Source organism: Stenella coeruleoalba (assembly GCF_951394435.1).
Source record: "Stenella coeruleoalba genome assembly, chromosome: 19".
Classification (NCBI taxonomy): domain Eukaryota; kingdom Metazoa; phylum Chordata; class Mammalia; order Artiodactyla; family Delphinidae; genus Stenella; species Stenella coeruleoalba.
This window is the reverse complement of record NC_137165.1, coordinates 56,812,606-56,832,359: the sequence shown is the minus strand read 5'-3', so window position 1 is coordinate 56,832,359 and position 19,754 is coordinate 56,812,606. Positions and strand designations below refer to the sequence as shown.

At 43.0% G+C, this 19,754-nt stretch overlaps 1 protein-coding gene across 9 annotated transcripts in view; it reads right to left on the bottom strand.

Annotated features, from left to right (window-relative positions):
* The window catches only part of LOC307177345 (uncharacterized protein), a 1,102,996-nt gene that overhangs the window by 926,897 nt on the left and 156,345 nt on the right, over positions 1-19,754 (bottom strand). The window lies entirely within an intron of this gene.

The window sequence follows — 19,754 nt, the reverse complement described above, 5'->3', positions numbered from 1 at the left end:
GGAAAGGATGAGCATCCTTACCAAACTCAGCTCTCCCAGATCTCTATCTGTGGTGCCTGGTCAAAGAGGAAAGTAAGATTTTACGTCGTCCCTTTCTGAACAAATTCAGATTGGCATGAGAAAAGTGTGAGAATCTGATCTGAATCGTGATTTGTGAATTTGCTGTTGGGTGCCCATCGGTGGCTGATTCTTTCTCTCTCAGGAGTAGCTTATGCCTTCTCGTTTGTCACTTTTTGTGTCCTGAGAACTTGGCTTGGCGCCATGAGGTTGTGGGGAGAGGTGGGGGACATGGCTGGACAGGAATGTGGGTTGCAGTACGTTTTCAGCTAGGATCCTACCAACCCTTGCCAGCTTTTAGGGGAACTGTCTTTCTTTCCTTTGGTTATCTTTGGGAGTGGCTCTGGATCTTGGGAGGGTTGTGTCTTTTGCACCTTATTTGGGGACACCTCTTGTGTCCACGGGGTTTTTTGATAGTGCCAGGAATATTTACTGGTTGTCATGGCTGAAACCTTGACAAGATGTTTGAAAGGAGATATATATATATAATATATATAACATATATATATATATATTTTTTTTTTTAAGTAGCTCTATGGTCAGAAGTTGGACAATTGGAAGCTGATATTCAGAGCCTGAAAGGAATTTTTTTAGGCCTTCTCCCCTAAGCTAGAATGAAACTCTGTACCCAGAGGGAAAGAAAAACATTCTGAAACCTTCATGGAAGGATTTACCAAAACATTCCAAAGACACACAGCTCTAAATCTAGAACCCAGGAATTTTTGGACTTCCATCTTAGTTGAAGATCCTGTCTCTGATATAAAGAAGTAAACTGAAGATAATGTAGCTGGATGGGTGCTGCAGCATCTTACATTTGTAATAGTTTGATCTTCTCTGCCGTTTTATCTCATGCTTCCTGTTTTTGGCCCCCTTGTTTGTTGTTTTACTAGTTTCCCTAACCTTGGAGTCCCTGCTACAAAATGAGAACTTAGAGTATACTTTACTTTCTCCACCTACCAATGCATCACAAGGAAGCATACACATAAACACTCTATGCCAATTCAGGTCCTCCAGGTAGGGGACACCAAGGTGGAACTAGAAGTGGAGAGATTTACTGACTGAAAGACAGAAGAGAGATAAAGCAGGGAAAAGCATTTCCATACAGTTCTGACACCTACAAAAGGAAAGGAGGAAGGAAGAGGCTCAGATTGCACTACATCTCTGGAACATCTCAGCCAGCCAATGGAGAGCCATAGAGCAAAGACAACTGGGCAGAAATGGCCCAAATACAGTCCTGCTGTTTTGCTCAGTCATTGGCTGGATGCAGCCCAGGGAAAGCATGGCTTCCTGTGAATGCTATAAAGATCCCAAAGCCATGTGCATATACATGTGACGTTTCCCAAATTTTGCTTGACACAATGTATTTACTTTATATTTTTAAAGTGTTCAGTTTTGCATCATTTCATACATGATACACATATATGTGTATCTATGCAGATAATATATATTTACATATAATTCATTCAATAAGAATTTACTAAAGTCCTACTCTCATCTGTATTAGATGATAGAAATACCTGATTTCAATTCTCATTTCCAGCCTGTATACTATGTTTTCTCCATCAATTTCATTTACCTCTAATATTTCTAGAGTAAGTCTAAGTAGTTTTATCTAAAGTGTATACAAATAGTTCATATTTTCTATATTTTCACGTCTGAGAACATTTCACTTTGGCTTTGGCTCAAGAGTGACTACATAACATGATATGGACCGTTTGAATCTTGCCTTTTACCACTCCAAACTCTAGGAATTCCAAAATTACCTTAGCATTAAGTATTACTGAGAAGAAAGGACTTCTTTTGTTCCTTTTACATAACCTAAATTTTCTGCTTGAATACATAGAGAATTTTTTTTAAAAATCCGTGAAATGCAGACGTTTTGTACATTTATGTGCAATTCCTACTCTTTTTACTGTATTTTTCAAATAACCTTACCTGGAAATTTAATAGTCTCATTATTTATAGATTTGAACCTCCTTTTAAAAGCAGGAATCATTTCTTTTATATCTTCAATAATCTAATAATCACTACTATACTCATTATTTATTTCATTTGCCTAGGTGCCAAATCACTGGTGCTGTTACCTTTTTATCTGAAAATATACTGGAAATAAATATTTTTATGCTTCTCAATGTCCGTTTAAAAGTTCGAAGAGCTATTTTTCTAGCCACACCAAGCCTTATGTTTAAAGTACTGTCTTGAAATTTGTCACCCCATTCCTTTGCTTTTATTTCTTACCCAGTCTCAAGCACTCCTCTGGGAAGCAGAAAGAGGTCTCTTAATCATCTGTATTTTATTAAGTGTCTAACAGACTATAGGAGAAAGCCAATTCTCTGTTTTCCCAACATTTCAGCCGAGTACCAGAATCTGGGGCCAAACAAATTACAGCAAACCATTTTCTAAAGAAAAAAAAAAAAAGAAAAGCCTCTAGAGTTCTATAATGTCCAAACAGAGCAAACAAACCTTGGGTGTTTAGAGACCTTATCCAAAAGACTCTCCCACCATAAACCAACTGCAACTCAATTTATCTCAAAAAAGATGAAAGGGTGAGTCAATGTGGCTGTAATTTGAACTTTACAGTTCTAGGGAGTCTCCCCATTTCTAACCTGAGTCTTAGACCACTAAGCTATCTTCCCTAGTGGATTTATTTGCCTGTTTTACTTCCTTGGTTAAAAATGTCTGAGTCACTCTAAACCAAACACTGCAAGAATCTCTACTTTTAAAAGAGCATTAAAACTGCACTGATTGATTTGGTGAGATGTTGGAAACTGTTTTGTTCTCTGAAAATTTTAAAGGATTTTATTTGATTCTGGGACTGTCAGTAGAGGAGATGACAAAGGCAACATCGTAACCTGTCATCCTGAAAACCCTCACCATTGCACCTCATCACTTTCTAAGTGGACCTTTCTGAGCGCTCCTAAAAGTACATACATATCAAGACACCTGAAAAAGACTTCACGTATAAAGGACGGCATTCACTCATTCGTTGATTCACGTATTCATCATTTAGTGAGCACCTACCGTGTCTACCCACTCCTTGAAATACTCATGCTGCACAGATGAAGGCCTAGGCCCTTGAGGACAATCTAAATATCCTATGATCATAATTATGAAGAGGAGGAGGAGGGAGATAGGCAGGAGAAGAAAGGAAGTATTATCATCCCCGTTTTACAAATAACAAAACTTAGGCGTAGAGAGGTAAAGGAACATATCCAAGTACACGATATTTGTAATTAGTGGGACGAAAATTCTAAGGCTTGAGTTGGGCTTCAGCATACACAATAACCTCCATTCTCTACTGTACCAATAGGAGACTGAACAAATACATTACAGAAGGAATTCAATACAGCCACGTTTGCCCCTTGATTCAGTTAGAGTCACAGTCACAGCCATGATCCAAATGCTGTATCCTGTGGACTTGAGAGTTTCACTTATTTAGTCTCTATCAGTTCCTTCTGAAGCCCTATGGGGGTGTTTGACAATAAAAAACACTTCTTTCTTGTCCCTAAGATTCTGACATTCCATCCATTTATGCCACAGCCGAATGATGGAGAATGCAGAGCCAGGCACCCTAAGCGTGTACTTCGGTGAAGAAAATGACGCTATAGTAATAGCTTTAGAAAGGATATTCATTCAACACACAGGAAACAGAATTCTAGCACACGGAAGCCATGCTATTAAGCATAAACCAGGTGCCACTCTAACTCCCAAGGAACACACAGTCTGGCGAGAAATCGGCACCGCAGCACCAACTGTATAGTGCAGCTCAGCGCTCTTAGTGGGGTAGCCACACATTCTGGATCAGCAGGGAGAACACCAGGCCACTGTCTGCTATTTCAGTGTAATTACTGATAGTGCCACCTTCCACTCTCAGAAATAGTCCCATTTGGTAAATTATATGGTCACCCTAGCATTAAGGGAGGTACGTTCAAAGTACTATCGGAAGACAATGAGAGAGAAACTAATTTTCCATGGGGGGAGCATCTGGTGCTCTAAATTAGTTTGTTTTGTGGTTTATAAGACACCCTTATTTTGCATTTAAACTGCTAACCAAATCATCCTGTGTTCATTTACTGGCAGACAAAGGAGTATCCCCCAAAGAGAAAATATCAGAAAACTTGTCTAATGCACAAACTGTGCTCGTCTCATTAAACTGAACAATTCCCAAATATGTTTCTGAACACCTACCATACATATTCCAGCAGAATATCTATGGTACAGGGATGGTAGAGTAATGGAACATGGATGGGTGGGTCATTGTCTTTTGAATTTAACTATCAGCACCTTACATCCAAGGACTAAAACACACAAAATTTGTAACATCATCAGTACAAAGACCAAGTATGTATAAAGTATGAAGGGAGGTACTGAATCCAAGCTGGGGATTCAGGGCGATCTCCTGGAAGAAATAATTGAACTAAACCTTGAAAGATCAATAAAAATGTAGGAAAATAAATAAATAGATTAGCTTTAAATAATTTAATGAATTAAATTTAAAAAGTGAAAAGGTAAAAAATTAGAATGGAATTTAAGGCAGAGAGAACAGTCACCCAACCACCATCAGGCACATATTTCACTCCCCTCTGTAGGGAAGCGTAACCCCTGCAAACAGGATCACATACAGAACAGCTGAGATGGAGCTGGAGGATTAAATAGTTAGACCCAAATTGAGCTAAGCCCCAGGATACACACATGACTACAGTGTGAAGCCACCTTTTAAAGAAACCATGATATGGTAGGAGTCACTCGCTAATTAAATAGAATTGACTTGATCTCTTAACCTGTCTTCCCCTAATTTGGGAGGATGCCTCTCTTTACTCTCATGCTGTGGTTTCAATTTAATGAATTCAAATAGCATATTAAAATAGTCTGATTTCGTGCTTCCGTTGGTTCACCTGACAATCCACAGAAAACGTGATTAATTGCTCAACCGGATGTTGTAAATCCATCTAACCAATATCTTTCCATATCGGTTTCAACATCTTTTAAGTATCTCAAGTAACGTGCGGCTGATACTTTACTGAATTTACCATTTATCCTCTCCCCAACCTACCAACATTAAGTATCATTAATTACATAAGTGGCTTAGTTTGGGAATGATTCATTCTTCACAAGGCTGTACTGATCACAGCTTTGTTTCCACCTCCTAGTGAGCAGGGAAGGAAGCAAACCTCCTGTCCCTCTTCTGACTCATAGTTTCATGTCACTGCGTTGTCTTTCCAACTGGTTTCCATAAAGTCCAATGTTCTTTTGGAAGCACATCACCAGTTGGAGTTGAGGGATGAGGGGAGACTGATTAGATGGCAGAGAAACTGAAACTCTACTCCACTGACCTCTGCTCCTATCCGAACATCTTCCTTTTATCCCCTTCATGACACTGGGATTCTATGTAACATTTCACTTTTTAAAAGTCTGCCGAACAAAAACCACAGTTCAACACGACCATGTTTTCCTAGCCATATTTTTGCCCACGTCAACATGCCTGCTTCTGTCAATGGAGCCATCCTTTCACTCGATGTTTCCTGGTAGTGATGCTATTAGATAGTGATGCTACTGGTGATGCTCTTAGAAAGCTATTTTAAGTATGTTCAATTCTATTTAAGTTGTTGTGTTAGTGTATTAAGTTTATCTCTGCTGGACTTGACTTTTTTTTACTCCATTACATTTTATATCAAGTTCTTTATATTTAATTATTGCAGAGAGGGACTTCCCTGGTGGTCCACTGGTTAAGACTTTGCCTTCCAATGCAGGGGGTGTGGGTTCAATCCCTGGTCAGGGAGCTGAGATCCCACATGCCTCACAGCCAAAAACCAAAACATGAAAAACAGAAGCAATATTGTAACAAATTCAATAGACTTTAAAAATGGTCCACATCAAAAAAAAAATCTTTAAAAAAATAATAATTGCAGAGAAATAACTGCATAATAACAGAGGAACTAATTTGAGAAAGAAAATGTTAAGGTAAACTGGGGTAGCAACCTAAGCTCAGGGCTGAGACTCAACTTTTGGCCACTGCCACAGAGTAACGGAGCAAGATTATGAGATAAAGGGCTGGGTTACTTCCCTAAATTCCATTCCAGCCCCCAAATTCTGTGATCTCAGGCTGGGCTTTTTGACTAGACTATCAGGAAGCCATTCAGAATCATAGGGTTTCTCATTCTGGAAAGAATAAAACTAGGCTCCATGAATTCTGCTGTCCTTCTCTGCTTCTGTCTATGAATAGAGTGGACACGAGAGAAGGGAATCAGCAGTCTAGAAAATGCACATTGTGGGAGCACAGGAGAGGGCAGAAAAATGACTTGGCGCTTACAGGTCACCTACTTGATGTCCAGTCCACACTCAAAATGATACTTTCTCACATCTTATGCCATTCAATCCTCACAACAATCTCTTAAGGTAGGTATCATTATACCCAATTTAGAGAGGACAAACTTTAGGATCTGAGACAATAATTAGCTTCCCCAAGGCTACACAGAGACTGAGCTATAACTAGAAGAGAGGTTTGTGTGATTCCAAAGTGTGTAGCTTGATATGCTATGCTTATTTTTTGTTGAACAGTTAAATCTCTATTGTTAGAAATGTGAATAGAAACTCTGCATGGTTTAATGCCTGGTAAAACTGTTAAAGTATTAAAACTCAGAAAAAAACTTTTGTCTTGGGTTATAAAGATTCTTGATGAGGGAAATAAATAACTTTACTCGAGCTTATAAGAGAGTCAAGCTTAATTAGTTCAAGATTAGTGACTAAAGCACCTAGTTATACCCAGAACTTCTTAAAGTTCTGGTCTAATTTTGTATCATTTTTTAATATACAGTGATCCATTATGCTAAAAATTATTTTATGCTGAGTTGTTTGTTACATGTTTTGTTATTTTATTTAAAATTAAGCCCTGAACAGGGAATGTGCTAGGGTTTCTCTTATTTGACCACAACCACGGGAAGTCTTGCAGGCTGAATGACAAGATGGGACCATTTACTGGCTAGAAGCAGGTTATAGTAGCCAAAATACTCAAAAGGGAACAAATGGCCCTTGACAGCAGCCCTGCAAATGGATTCTTCTAGACTGATGGTTAAGTGGCAAAAACACATCATAACCTCCGACCTCCCCAAAACTTCACCTGAATATCTTGGGGGGAGAGATCCCAGTGATTATTTCAATACTCAAAAGAAGAGATGACCATCCATATAGACCTAGGGTCTCTCTAACTTTATAACCCATGCCTCCCCAACAAGTTCCACTTTCCATCTTCAGATCGTTTATCTTAAGACAGTCACTGGTACCATCTAGTTGGCCAAATGGAAGTCCTGGACATTCTCCCCAGTAATATGTACGATACACATGTTCAAAGTGCATACAATTTCATGGAGCTCACAGACTCCCTGAAGAACCATCGCCCAGTTCCCCAGATCTCTTGGTGACTCTGGTCTCTATAAAAGTAAAATTTGTCCTGGGGGAAAGATGGTGCCATACTGTCAATGACCGTCAACTGACAGAGGCTGTGATTTCAAGGATAAGCCCACACCGCTGGACCACTTAAAAAATTATCTGACTCTAGGAAACGCCTGAAAGACAATTTCATATCTCTCTAGCGGTCCTACAGAGGTTGGATACAGGGGACGATGGGACAATAGGAACTGGAGGCCAGGATGCAGGGCCACTCCATTCTCAGGATTCTGTGCATACAGAAACTTCTCCTAAAGTGATGCTGTTCTTATTTCTGTTCATCAGCTGCCAGCCTTTCAGGTGCCTCAGAATCAGTACGCGGTGTCCTCTGTGGTCTGCTTCATTTGGACGTAACATCCAGAAAAATAAAGAACCTTCATTTTAAAACTCGAGATTAAATATGGAAGTCTCGTTCTTTTAGAAAACTATTACATTGCAAATTTTCTGGCACCTTAGCACTTATGTCCCGTGTCAATTAGAAAAATGTGACAATCAGTCGTAAAGTGTCTTTATGACCACAGGGACCTTAGAAATGATTGAGTTCCTCCCTCCCGTTGGACAGATGAGCAAGTGGAGACACAGGCAGGAGAGGAGGACGGTGTCTTGCCCAAGTCCCTTACTGGGTTGGTGCCAAAGCTAAACACCCAGTGCCAGTCTCTCAGTTGGCACTTCCCCACGCTGCCGCCATTCTGAGCATTACACCGTCAACTTAAATGATTCGAATGCTCCAGCTTTAAATAAGCCCTCGTGATTTTTTTAAAAAAGAAAAAAAAAAACCTAAAATCAGACTAACTTTCCATGACTCACTTTTCCAAAATGTTTTGTATCACTGTATCATGTACAAGGCAAAGGTACGAGCTGTAGCCAAGATTCTCCAAGGCAGAGAGCGCATTAGGGAAACCCTGATACAGAAGAATCGGTTGCAGAGTCTCTTTTAGTAAATGGTTGTTTATAAGTTCCATGTTTAAGAGAAAGAAAAAATTAAGACTTCATGCAAGCCCCAGAACAAAAGTTGAGATTTCCAGTGAAGCAAGAAAGCAGGGACTTTTTAAAAATGGGAGTGTGTGGGGCGGGGGGCAGTGGGAGGAAGGAAAGCTATTCTTAATGGTATATTGTTTTCAGAGCTCTACCAATTAGCAAACGTCTCTTATAAAAGGAAGAAAGAGGGAAGGAATTTCATGCACTGAAATAGCCCCAGTCAGCTGCAAACGCTCCAGGCTTCTGCTGCAAGGCTTTCATCCCCCCTCCATAACCCTGGCCATTACATCAGTCCAAGTGCATCCTGGGGGCTATTGTCATGCTGATGAGACTGGATTCTCCCACTGCCCCAGGAGACATTCCCACCACAGACTGGCTCTGGGGCTCATTCAAGCTGCGCTGAATTGCCCTGGAGAATAAAAGATGCAGCCTTAATTAACTACTGCGCTCAGCTCCCAATCACAGCTTGATTGTTGTGCTGGCTGCACTTTCTGCTGAAGAGGAAATGCCAGGGCTCCTCATGCAGGCCCAGTGCTGGGAAGTAGGGCTCTCCTTAGGGAGCTGCAGTTGGGTTCTGTCTTGTTTTGAAAATAAAATATCGCAGGGTCTTATATCTCTGGTGTCCTGTTTTTCGGAAAGAAACAAACCCCAGTGTCTATTGTTATTTCCCTGCACAGCCCCTGGGATCCACTCACTGCATGCATCTCCCAGTGAAGGGTCTTTCCATCCTTTTTGTAACTCTGGCAGAGAACTCAACTTTATTCTTAGCATGGTCTTTATTTCATTTTAATAGTTTCTGTTGATGCTGATACTGGGTAAAACACAAGATTCCGATTTTTTTAACCTATTAAATTTGGGATGAGATCCTTTTCTTTGCAAACTCTTTACCAAGAGGTTGGGTGGGAAGGCAATGCAACGGTAACATCTTTCGACTCTGTGGCATCTCACCTTTAATATCGCCTAAAATCATAGCTTTAAGTTGACAGTGTAATGCTCAGAATGGCGGCAGCGTGGGGAAGTGCCAACTGAGAGACTGGCACTGGGTGTTTAGCTTTGGCACCAACCCAGTAAGGGACTTGGGCAAGACACCGTCCTCCTCTCCTGCCTGTGTCTCCACTTGCTCATCTGTCCAACGGGAGGGAGGAACTCAATCATTTCTAAGGTCCCTGTGGTCATAAAGACACTTTACGACTGATTGTCACATTTTTCTAATTGACACGGGACATAAGTGCTAAGGTGCCAGAAAATTTGCAATGTAATAGTTTTCTAAAAGAACGAGACTTCCATATTTAATCTCGAGTTTTAAAATGAAGGTTCTTTATTTTTCTGGATGTTACGTCCAAATGAAGCAGACCACAGAGGACACCGCGTACTGATTCTGAGGCACCTGAAAGGCTGGCAGCTGATGAACAGAAATAAGAACAGCATCACTTTAGGAGAAGTTTCTGTATGCACAGAATCCTGAGAATGGAGTGGCCCTGCATCCTGGCCTCCAGTTCCTATTGTCCCATCGTCCCCTGTATCCAACCTCTGTAGGACCGCTAGAGAGATATGAAATTGTCTTTCAGGCGTTTCCTAGAGTCAGATAATTTTTTAAGTGGTCCAGCGGTGTGGGCTTATCCTTGAAATCACAGCCTCTGTCAGTTGACGGTCATTGACAGTATGGCACCATCTTTCCCCCAGGACAAATTTTACTTTTATAGAGACCAGAGTCACCAAGAGATCTGGGGAACTGGGCGATGGTTCTTCAGGGAGTCTGTGAGCTCCATGAAATTGTATGCACTTTGAACATGTGTATCGTACATATTACTGGGGAGAATGTCCAGGACTTCCATTTGGCCAACTAGATGGTACCAGTGACTGTCTTAAGATAAACGATCTGAAGATGGAAAGTGGAACTTGTTGGGGAGGCATGGGTTATAAAGTTAGAGAGACCCTAGGTCTATATGGATGGTCATCTCTTCTTTCGAGTATTGAAATAATCACTGGGATCTCTCCCCCCAAGATAAATTCCTGGAAATTACCGGCAGAACTGACTTCAGTTCTTCATCTCATTACTTTCTGAGATTTAACAGAAGAAAAGCAAAATAATAAACTCTCAGGAGCTATCAAATCCACAGCCCCTTAAAAAAGAAATGTAACACCCCAGCTGCAAAAAGCCAGGGCGCTGTCACCGGGTAATTTCAGTTCCAGGGTTATCTCCGGTGAGCCAGGCATCTGACTTTACTACTCCCATCTCCTCGTAAAGCAGCAGAATTTCAGTGGATCCCTACTCTCCCCTCTGCAAAGATCCCGTCCCAGTATCCAGCTGAAAAGCCTCTTTGAACTTGGTAGGGGACCATTTTATTATCATTATTATAAAACTCTGGAGAAGAATGTAGTTTGCTTGATATTTTTTTCAGACCCAAGTCTGAGGTTGCGTAAAGGGGGATACAAGACCAGTGTCTTTTTTAAAGTGCCAGACTTACCATCTGAATTTGCCTTGGCAAGGAAACACACAGAGAGACACACACGCACACGCACACTCTCGTGCGCACACACACACACATCCAGACAGCCACAGTTGTCTCCTCAAAAAAGAAAGAGCCTGTCCCTGTCGTTTGGACTGTTTGCAGCTGGGAACACAATATGGTAAAATGAAGACTGCGCATCCCCTCCCCCGCCCCTGAAGCAGCCAAAGAAATCTTTGTCCTGCCCAGGTGTCGGCTGTGTCCTCTTCCCTGACATCCTGTCTTGAATTATTCAGGCCCATTCATTAAGTATCCCACATAGACACAATGAAATCATTAACTTTCCCCTCGGGAGAGCCGCAGAGCCCCCGGGGGCCACGGGACAGTGGTGGTCCTCTCTGCTGAGAGCCACCTGGTGGAGCTGATGCGAAAGGGAATGATTTGCAAAGAGGCGCTGGGCTGGGGGTCTCTCTGCTCAGAAAAGCAGAACCCCACGGCCCTGCCAAGTTATTGGAGGGCAGAAGCAGCTCCCATGGAGGATTCCAGGAAGACGGAGCTAAGCAAGTACTGGGCGATTTGAATTTAGTTTAGGGGTCTGTATAAAGTCCCCGCGGTGCTTCAAAACCGCAGATGGACATTTTATTTTATGATGAGCATGCATTCAGTTTCATTATGTAGGAAGCTGTGGATGAACTCCAGATTTCTGCCACAGAGACTCTGGGGGGGGGCGGGGAGGGGGCAGGCGGCACATGGGCGCCGGCAGCGAAGTCTCAGCCTTGTATCTTCTTGAAACCTACAGTCAGATAACTGAAGACTTTTCAACTCAGCAAAAAAGTGCTTCTGTAGGACTGTTCCTTTCCGTGGGTCTCAGACAGTAACAAGTGGCTTGGACAGAAAGAGCCATTACAAGATGGTTCAGGGCATCTCTAGACAAATCGGTGATAAAAGGAGACCCAAGTAGGTGTGTGCTGAGGGGGAGGAGGGTGGGAGAGGGCGTCTCCATTCCCTTTTGGATATCCCTGTGTCCTGCTTCCTTATCCCTGGGAGCCTAGAACTTCATGCTGAAGGGTTCTGACCAACTCTTCGTATCAACCAAATCAGTTACTTGCCACTGTCCGCGTTGCTGAGAACTGACCGGAGGCAGTGTGGTCACAATTCTTAGGTTCGTTATGGTAGACAATGGTAAGCACCAAGAAGTTCAAGGTGGAAGAGGTTTAATTATTTCCCCCACAAACTCATTAACCCGTTATAATCAAACCAAGTGGCAGACCAAATCTGTTTCCCCCGTTAATATGTATGTATGAATGCAAACATTTATTAGAAAGTAGGCACAAAAAAGCTCAGAGGACCTGTTCTGGGAGCCCAAAGACACCTCAGGGCTCTGTCCTTTAAGGGATCTGGATCCATCTTCTGTGAAAGCTTTACTCAAGATGGACATGATGATCACCCATTGTCAGAACTTTCTTGTCCTTATAGTTGGTCCCAAGTCACTGTATCCTCTAAACTAGTCTTTCTCAACTGGAGCGATTTTGCCCCCCACCCGCCCACGCCCCCCGCCCAACCAGCAGACGTTTTTCAATGTCTGAGACGTCATGGGTTGACAAAACAGAAGGGGAAGAAAGAGAGTTTCTACTGGCATCTAGTGAATAAAGACCAAGGATATTACTAAACATTACAAGGCAGAGGACACCCCCCAAGACAAAGAATTATCCAGCCCCAAATGTCAGTAGTACCGAGGTTGAGAAACTCTGCTCAAAGCCAAGGACTGGACATAAGGCGTTCTAAATATTAAACCTTGGTTGTCAACCCAAGATGTAAAAGCTAAGCCCTTGCTGGATTCTTACACCCTCTAACTGGCAGAGTACGGAGGTCTCTAAAATATTTTCACCAAATGCTCTAAATCAACATCCCTTCCAAACAGCCTTGACACTAATCAACAAACTACTCATTTACAGACAGGTTGGTAATTAGCTAAAGTCTGGTATTGAGCAAAGATTTGTGCCACCAACCTGCTTGTAAAATCTACATCTGGAATCACATCTGGATTTGAATTTTCTGATATATTTCCATCAACCATCCTTGGGTGTGGCTCTCTGACTAAAATAACAGTATATAGGATGTAAGTTCAGCTCACTCACACACACACACACACACACACACACACACAATATCAAAGCCTATGTTAAGGGACTTCCCTGGTGGCGCAGTGGTTAAGAATCCACCTGCCAATGCAGGGGATACGGGTTCAAGCCCTGGTCTAGGAAGATCCCACATGCCGTGGAGCAACTAAACTCATGTACCACAACTACTGAGCCAGCGAGCCACAACTACTGAAGCCTGCGCACCTAGAGCCCGTGCTTCACAACAAGAGAAGCAACCACAATGAGAAGCCCACGCACCACAAGGAAGAGTAGCCCCCGCTTGACACAACTAGAGAAAGCCCTCACTCAGCAATGAAGCCCCAATGCAACCAAAAATTTAAAAAGAAATAAATTAAAAAAAAATTTTATTTAAAAAAACCTATGCTGAGATAGTTAAAGCTACACGACAGACATCTGATCGTAGTCTGTGCGTGCCAAATTAATGGATTAGGACTCACACTCAGAAAATTTAAGTATCGTGTTTGTAGTTGCACTGCTAGTTAGAGGTTAAGCAGAGAGAAATTCAGGCTGATCCACCCTAAGGAGTGTCCCTGAGGCATCTCCTTGGATGCAGATAAAACTCAATAAATCTCTAAAAGTTATTTATTGTTAGAATATAGCTTTGGCTTGAACTTTTGTTTATACTCCAATGATCTTAAAATCTTTTCCCTGAAAATTATGAGCACCTATCAATTGCTGGGTTCACAAAGACAAATGAAATCACCAGCTTAAAAAAAAAAAAAAGACTCATTTTACACAATAATTTCAATAACATTTCCCTTCAAACTTTTACAAAAACTTCTAAGTGGCTGTATACAGAGTTTATGTTCCCTTGCCCTCATTTCTCACTTTTTATCTTTAATATAGATGCCAAAAATGATGGAATTTTCAGCAAAGAGACAGAGGAAAGATACGGGTAAAATCTCTTGAAAATGCACAAGCTTCATTATAGCAACATATGTATGAAGAAAACGGGGAGAAAATGTGATTTACTTCTATTCTCTGAATGGAGAAACGGTGGATCCAAATGATTAAGGGGGCCTTTTTCCAGTTCCCTCTCAGGATGAGTTGCAACATTGTAAGTCACTGCTGGGGACCCAGGAACTCCTGGGGTGCGCTATATCATTCTGGGCATCCTGAGACAGGGAAAGGTATGACCTATAGTTATGATATCATTTGAACTTATCAAAATGGGATGCTTGTGAGAGTGAAAGGGTGCTATTTATAATCATGCTACAACAACAAAAGTAAAACAGGCAAGCTGAGACTTATGGTTGTTCTGTAACCCCAGTTCTGAATCCACTGTTCTTGAAGGGATGTAAGTGACAGGAGCTCATCAGAAATACATGCAAACTCCCCAATCAAAGGAGAGGCAGAATTAAAGGCCAACCCTGGATGAGCAGAGGACTGGCAGGGGAACCCTATGGGGAAGCAGGGCAGGGTCTAGAACAAGGCTGCGAACACGGATCTTAGCACACATTTGCCTTGGACCAGCGTAAAGGCGTGAGAATGAGGCGGACAACGTCATCAAGGAGGGGGAGGACGAATAAATGAGGGCAATTCCGTGCCCCAGCCCTACCCTTACCTGCATTCATCTTTTCTTTCGTTCTTTGCCTCCGATGACTCACAGTAATTAGGAAAGAAAGAAAAATCTGGTTATGAAGAGAGAAGGGAGATAAATCCATTGATAGAAAAATCAATTTTGGCAACTGAGCCTTACAAGAGTTAAAATAAATTAGATGGCATCAAACCAGGATAGCGCAGAACTTGGGAGGGAGCTGAAGCACGAGCGTGTGTTGGAGTCAAGCAGAGAGTCATAAGGGGAAGATGGAGATTAATTTTGAGTGGCATTACCCTGCAGTGGTCTTCAGTGCCCAGTTCAAATCCTGCCTCTGCCCCTTTACTGGCTCTGTGACATTAGATAAGAGAACATACACTCCACAGGGGCAGGTGGTCATGTGTGTTTTGCTTATGAAGGATATCCCAAGTGCCTAGAACAGCGCCTGGCAGAACACAGATGTGCAATCTTTAAAAATCTGTAAATGAACTACTGGACAAGTTACCAGTGCTTCTGTTTCTACGTCTATGTTATGGGTTGTCCCGAGGAGTAAATGGGTTAGTACATGAAAAGTTCTTAGAGCAGTGCCCAAAATATGCATGAAAACAGTAAGCTGTCAGTATTATCAATACAGTATATGAAAGGAACAAAGTTGGAGATATTCATGGAACTCCCTGGGTGATCCTCTGAGTTTTTTCATCACAAGTAGTTAAATCACAAGCATATCCAGGGAAATAATTTCACTGGAAAGCAGAAGCTAGAATAAGGAATTCTCAGATTTCAGGCACTTGTTAGAGACATGAGAATTTACGTGCAAGAACTAGATGAACCCAAATCATGAGACCGGGGATTTGGAGGAAGGCTGTCTAAATGTTGGAGCTGAAAGGACAGTGGCTTTCTTTGAGGCCAAGTCTGGGACCCTGTAGAACCTGAGTGATTTAAAACAGCATCTTGACCTCTCATTCTCGGCAAACTCCTTTTCAAAGGAACATCTTGGTATATGTAGAAACACCCAAAATGAACTTGGGACACCTGTTAGCTATGAGGAGAGGCACTTAAAGGAACTGGCATAGACTCTCCCTTTCGGTCCACATTCTGGTCAGGCAAAATCAAACATTCAGCTTTCACTTTTGCATGACGTATCATCCTGCATACACCTCTCAACACGTGTCCATTAGCTGTAAATGGTCCCAAATGTGGACCTTTCTGAAGTGATAACAGCAGAGCTATTAAACCAGTGACAGATCCTAAAAATATCTGCTACTCCATCCCCAACTTTCATTCTTCCCTCCCACCCCATTTCCTACCATCTTGAATAACTTAGTGTCTTTCATTTGCTAGTCGATTGAAACTGCTTTATCTTGCCTTATTTACTTTGCTTATCAAACGAAGAGAAAATATACTAGTTTAAAAAGTAGCAACTAGAAAAAGGATAAATTGTTGAAGAGGTGCTAATCATATTTCGTAATTCTCCTTTTCCAAAATAATGCTCATGGAGATCAGAATCTAAATATAAAACGACTGCGTGCAAGAAAAAATGTTCAGAAGCTAGTGACCTCCAGTGTGTTTTAGAGTTACAGAATGTTAAAATCAGAATGGATATTGGAATACAAGTTAGTTCAACCACCACTCATTCATGTATTCATTCATTCATATGTTCATCCAATCTTTATTGAGGACCTGCTATGAGCCAGGCAGGTCCCAAACTCTGGGATCATAAAACTGAGCACAACGCAAACTAGAGCTCAAGGAATCAGCTTCCTAGAGCAAAAGGCTTCTTCTGTAAAGGGCCAATAACCTTGACTTTGCTGACCTTACTGTCCCTGTCATAGCTACTCATCTCTGCCATTATGCACAAGCAGCCACAGCATTTCCATTAACTTTCACGTCAAAAATATCATTCTTCTTTTGATGTTTTTCCATTATTGAAAAACGTAAAGATCATCCTTAACTCACACGCTGCTCTATAACAGGCAACAGGAGTCGGTGGCCTGCAGCTCATACCTCTGATCTAGAAGAAAGCATGACTTGCTCATTGGTGACCTCAATGAGGTCAAGAAGTGCTGGGATTCAGTGTCACCACGGGCCTGTAACTTCCATTGGAAATGAAAGAATAAAGGAAGGCGGACCTTCACTTAACACCCTTTGCTCCCTAAAATCACAACTACAAGATCTCAGGCGCTGCTGTGCCCCCCTCAGCCCCCGTCCCCAGGAGAGGTCCTTGTACACCAGCCCATGGGTCTGAGATCATCCAGGTGGTTATGAACACTTGCCTCAAGACAGAGAAACATGGGAGAGTTTGGATAATACCTGACATTGTAATGAATTGGGAATACAAAGAACAGAATATGAATGAGAAACTTAGCTCGTCTAAGATTCTCAGAATTTTCACCTTAACCAAGGAATCAGATTTCTTAGGGAAAGATCCCACGCTTGATAGGCTCCAGACAGTAGGATGTGTCTCCAAATTCGGAATATAAAGAAGGAGAAAACCTTACTCAGGAGGGAGGTGCAGGGATCTGGGAACAGGCGATGAGGTTTGAGGTAGGTCCAGCAGGAGACATTCCAGGTGTGTCTGGAGGATAAATAGACTCCGGCCATGGTACTTTATTTTCGGCAGTGATAATGTTGCAGGAACGGAGACCCGAGAGCGGGCTCTTGACTAATACTCGGAAATGAATGGTCCAAGGAGACACACGTGTGGACAAAGCAAGAGACTTTAATGGGAAGGGGCACCCAGGTGGAGAGCCAGCGGGGTAAGGGAACCCGGGAGAACAGCTCTGCCATGTGGCTCGCCATCTCAGGTTTTATGGTGACGGGGTTAGCTTCCGGGTTGTCTCTGGCCAATCACTCTGACTTAGGGTCCTTCCTGGTGGCACATGCATCACTCAGCCAAGATGGATTCCAGCGAGAAGGATTCTGGGAGGTTGGCAGGACATACGGACTGGCAACTCCTCTCTCCTTTTGACCTTTCCCGAATTCTTCCAGTTGGTGGTAGTTTGTTAGGTCTGCGTTCCTTCCCAGGACTTCCTGTTGTAAGAGGACTCATGTAAGATGGCCTGGTTACTACCAGGTCTGGCCAGGGCAGGCAGTTTTGGTCAGTGGTTCCCCTAACAATAGCCTAATGATTAGGGGATCACCTCAGATTGTTCACCCTCCCTGGAGTGAAGCATGTGTGGTCAGAAGATAAAGGAAGAGCATGAAGGGTCTTGAATAACAGGATGAGAGAGCTGGACCAGAGGAGAGACCCAAGAGGGTTTCAGGCAGGAGAATGGCGTGATCAGGCCGGTCTGTGTTAAATGGCTCAATACTGGTCACAAGATAGAGAACGGAATCAAACGAGAATCAGAGATGTGACAACTTGCCTGTAAACTCTTCAGAAGCCACCACTGGGCTTTTAACAAGAAGCCAAGAGGAGCTACTGCCCCATTAGTCAGGAGAGAAGGAGTTGCAGAAATTCTATTTTCCAGCACTGGAGCCTCACTGGAGGCCCACTACTGGGATTTGGTGCGTAGATGAGCCGCCTGGGCTTGAAAAGCCAGGAACACCAGAGAAAGGAGGCGTTTTTATTCCCATTTTACAGAATGCTCAGGGTCATCTGGTTGTCAACGAGCAGGGTCCCTCCAGGGGACAGACCCCTCCCTCATATCCTCTGCTTTAGCTCCTCTCAGTAGTACCTAGATACAGTGTCTGACGCACAGTTCTGAGTTGTTGTACAGATGCTGAAACCCACTCCAATGGAAGATGTTAACTACTAGATGACTAGAAGCCCCACAGCCCCCAGGCCTCTCGGAGCCTAAGGACTGATGACGTTATAACCCCTGCAACATGGCCCTGTTCCCTCACCGGCAGCCAAGCAGAGAACTGTGCACGAGCTGATCACATACTCCGCAATGTTCGTGCCTCACCTGGCCTTTAAAATTGCTTTCCTGAAACCCATCAGGAAGTTCGGGTGTTTTGAGCACTGGCTGCCCTGGACTCCTCGCTTGGGGCCCTGCAATAAACACCGCACCTTCCTTCACCACACGCAGCGCCAGTTGACTGGCTTTGCTGCGCACGGGCAAGCGGACCCGAGTTTGGTTCAGCAACAGGCTGGTGAGTGGCAGCGTTAACATCCCACCCAGGTGTGCTTGGATCCAAATTCCATCTTGTCTTCAGGTGGTCACGCGGAGCTTCGCTCAACCAAGAGTGGCAACTAAGTGTATAAGGAACAAAACTGGGAAGGACAGAGAATCCCAGGCAATATACTGAAGGCTCTCGCTGGCATTATTCTTAGGTAGGTAATGGGCTGTGAAGGAGCACACAACCAGTCAGCCCAAGAGGCCACTGCGACATGTCAGCCGTTTATCCCACCCTTTTTCATCTCAGCACGGAGACATGAAGGAATCCCCAAGGGAGGCTCCATCTGGATGGCCACCACGGCCAGAACGCTCCACAGAGAGGGGCTGGCACACACGCCAGGCTCACACTTTGCCCCCTCCACTTAGTCCACAAACACCCAGTCCTTTCCTCAGACCCACTGGAGCCTGAGGGTTTCAAACGAGCCACAGGAGGAAGGCGCATTATTAAGAAAATGGGAAACAGTAAAAGTGGATTCTGACCAAAAGGCAACTCCTCCAAACGTAGAGTGCTCCAAAATGGGAACAACTGGGAAGTCAGAGTAAGGGTGGGCGGACCCGGAGGTCATGGAAAAAGCCTACATTTAAGAGAAGCTCAAGGCTGTCAAGACTGTTCTGTCACCGCTCACGTGTGACTTACTCAGGGGCATGGATGGGGCTGAGAATCTAAGATTATTCTCACTCCTGTCCAAACCTTTGTTTCTGCTAGACTTTACCACGTCCTGGAGACTTGGGAGCGTGAACTAGTCGACATGGAATTACTTACGATAATAGTTTCCAGAGCGATTACATTACTTTTGGATTCTAAACACAGTTTTTGCTTCTAAAAGAAAACTATATCATTTGTTTCTAATACTTGCCTTTTTTTAATGCTCTTCTGGAGCTTTCTCCATGGAAGGAGGCAGTAGCAATATTATTTTTCCTAAATAAAAAGCATCCAAAGGGCCATTTAGCAACTTATTATGCATAAAAGTAGCCATGTTAAAAAAATGTATAGGACTTCCCTGGT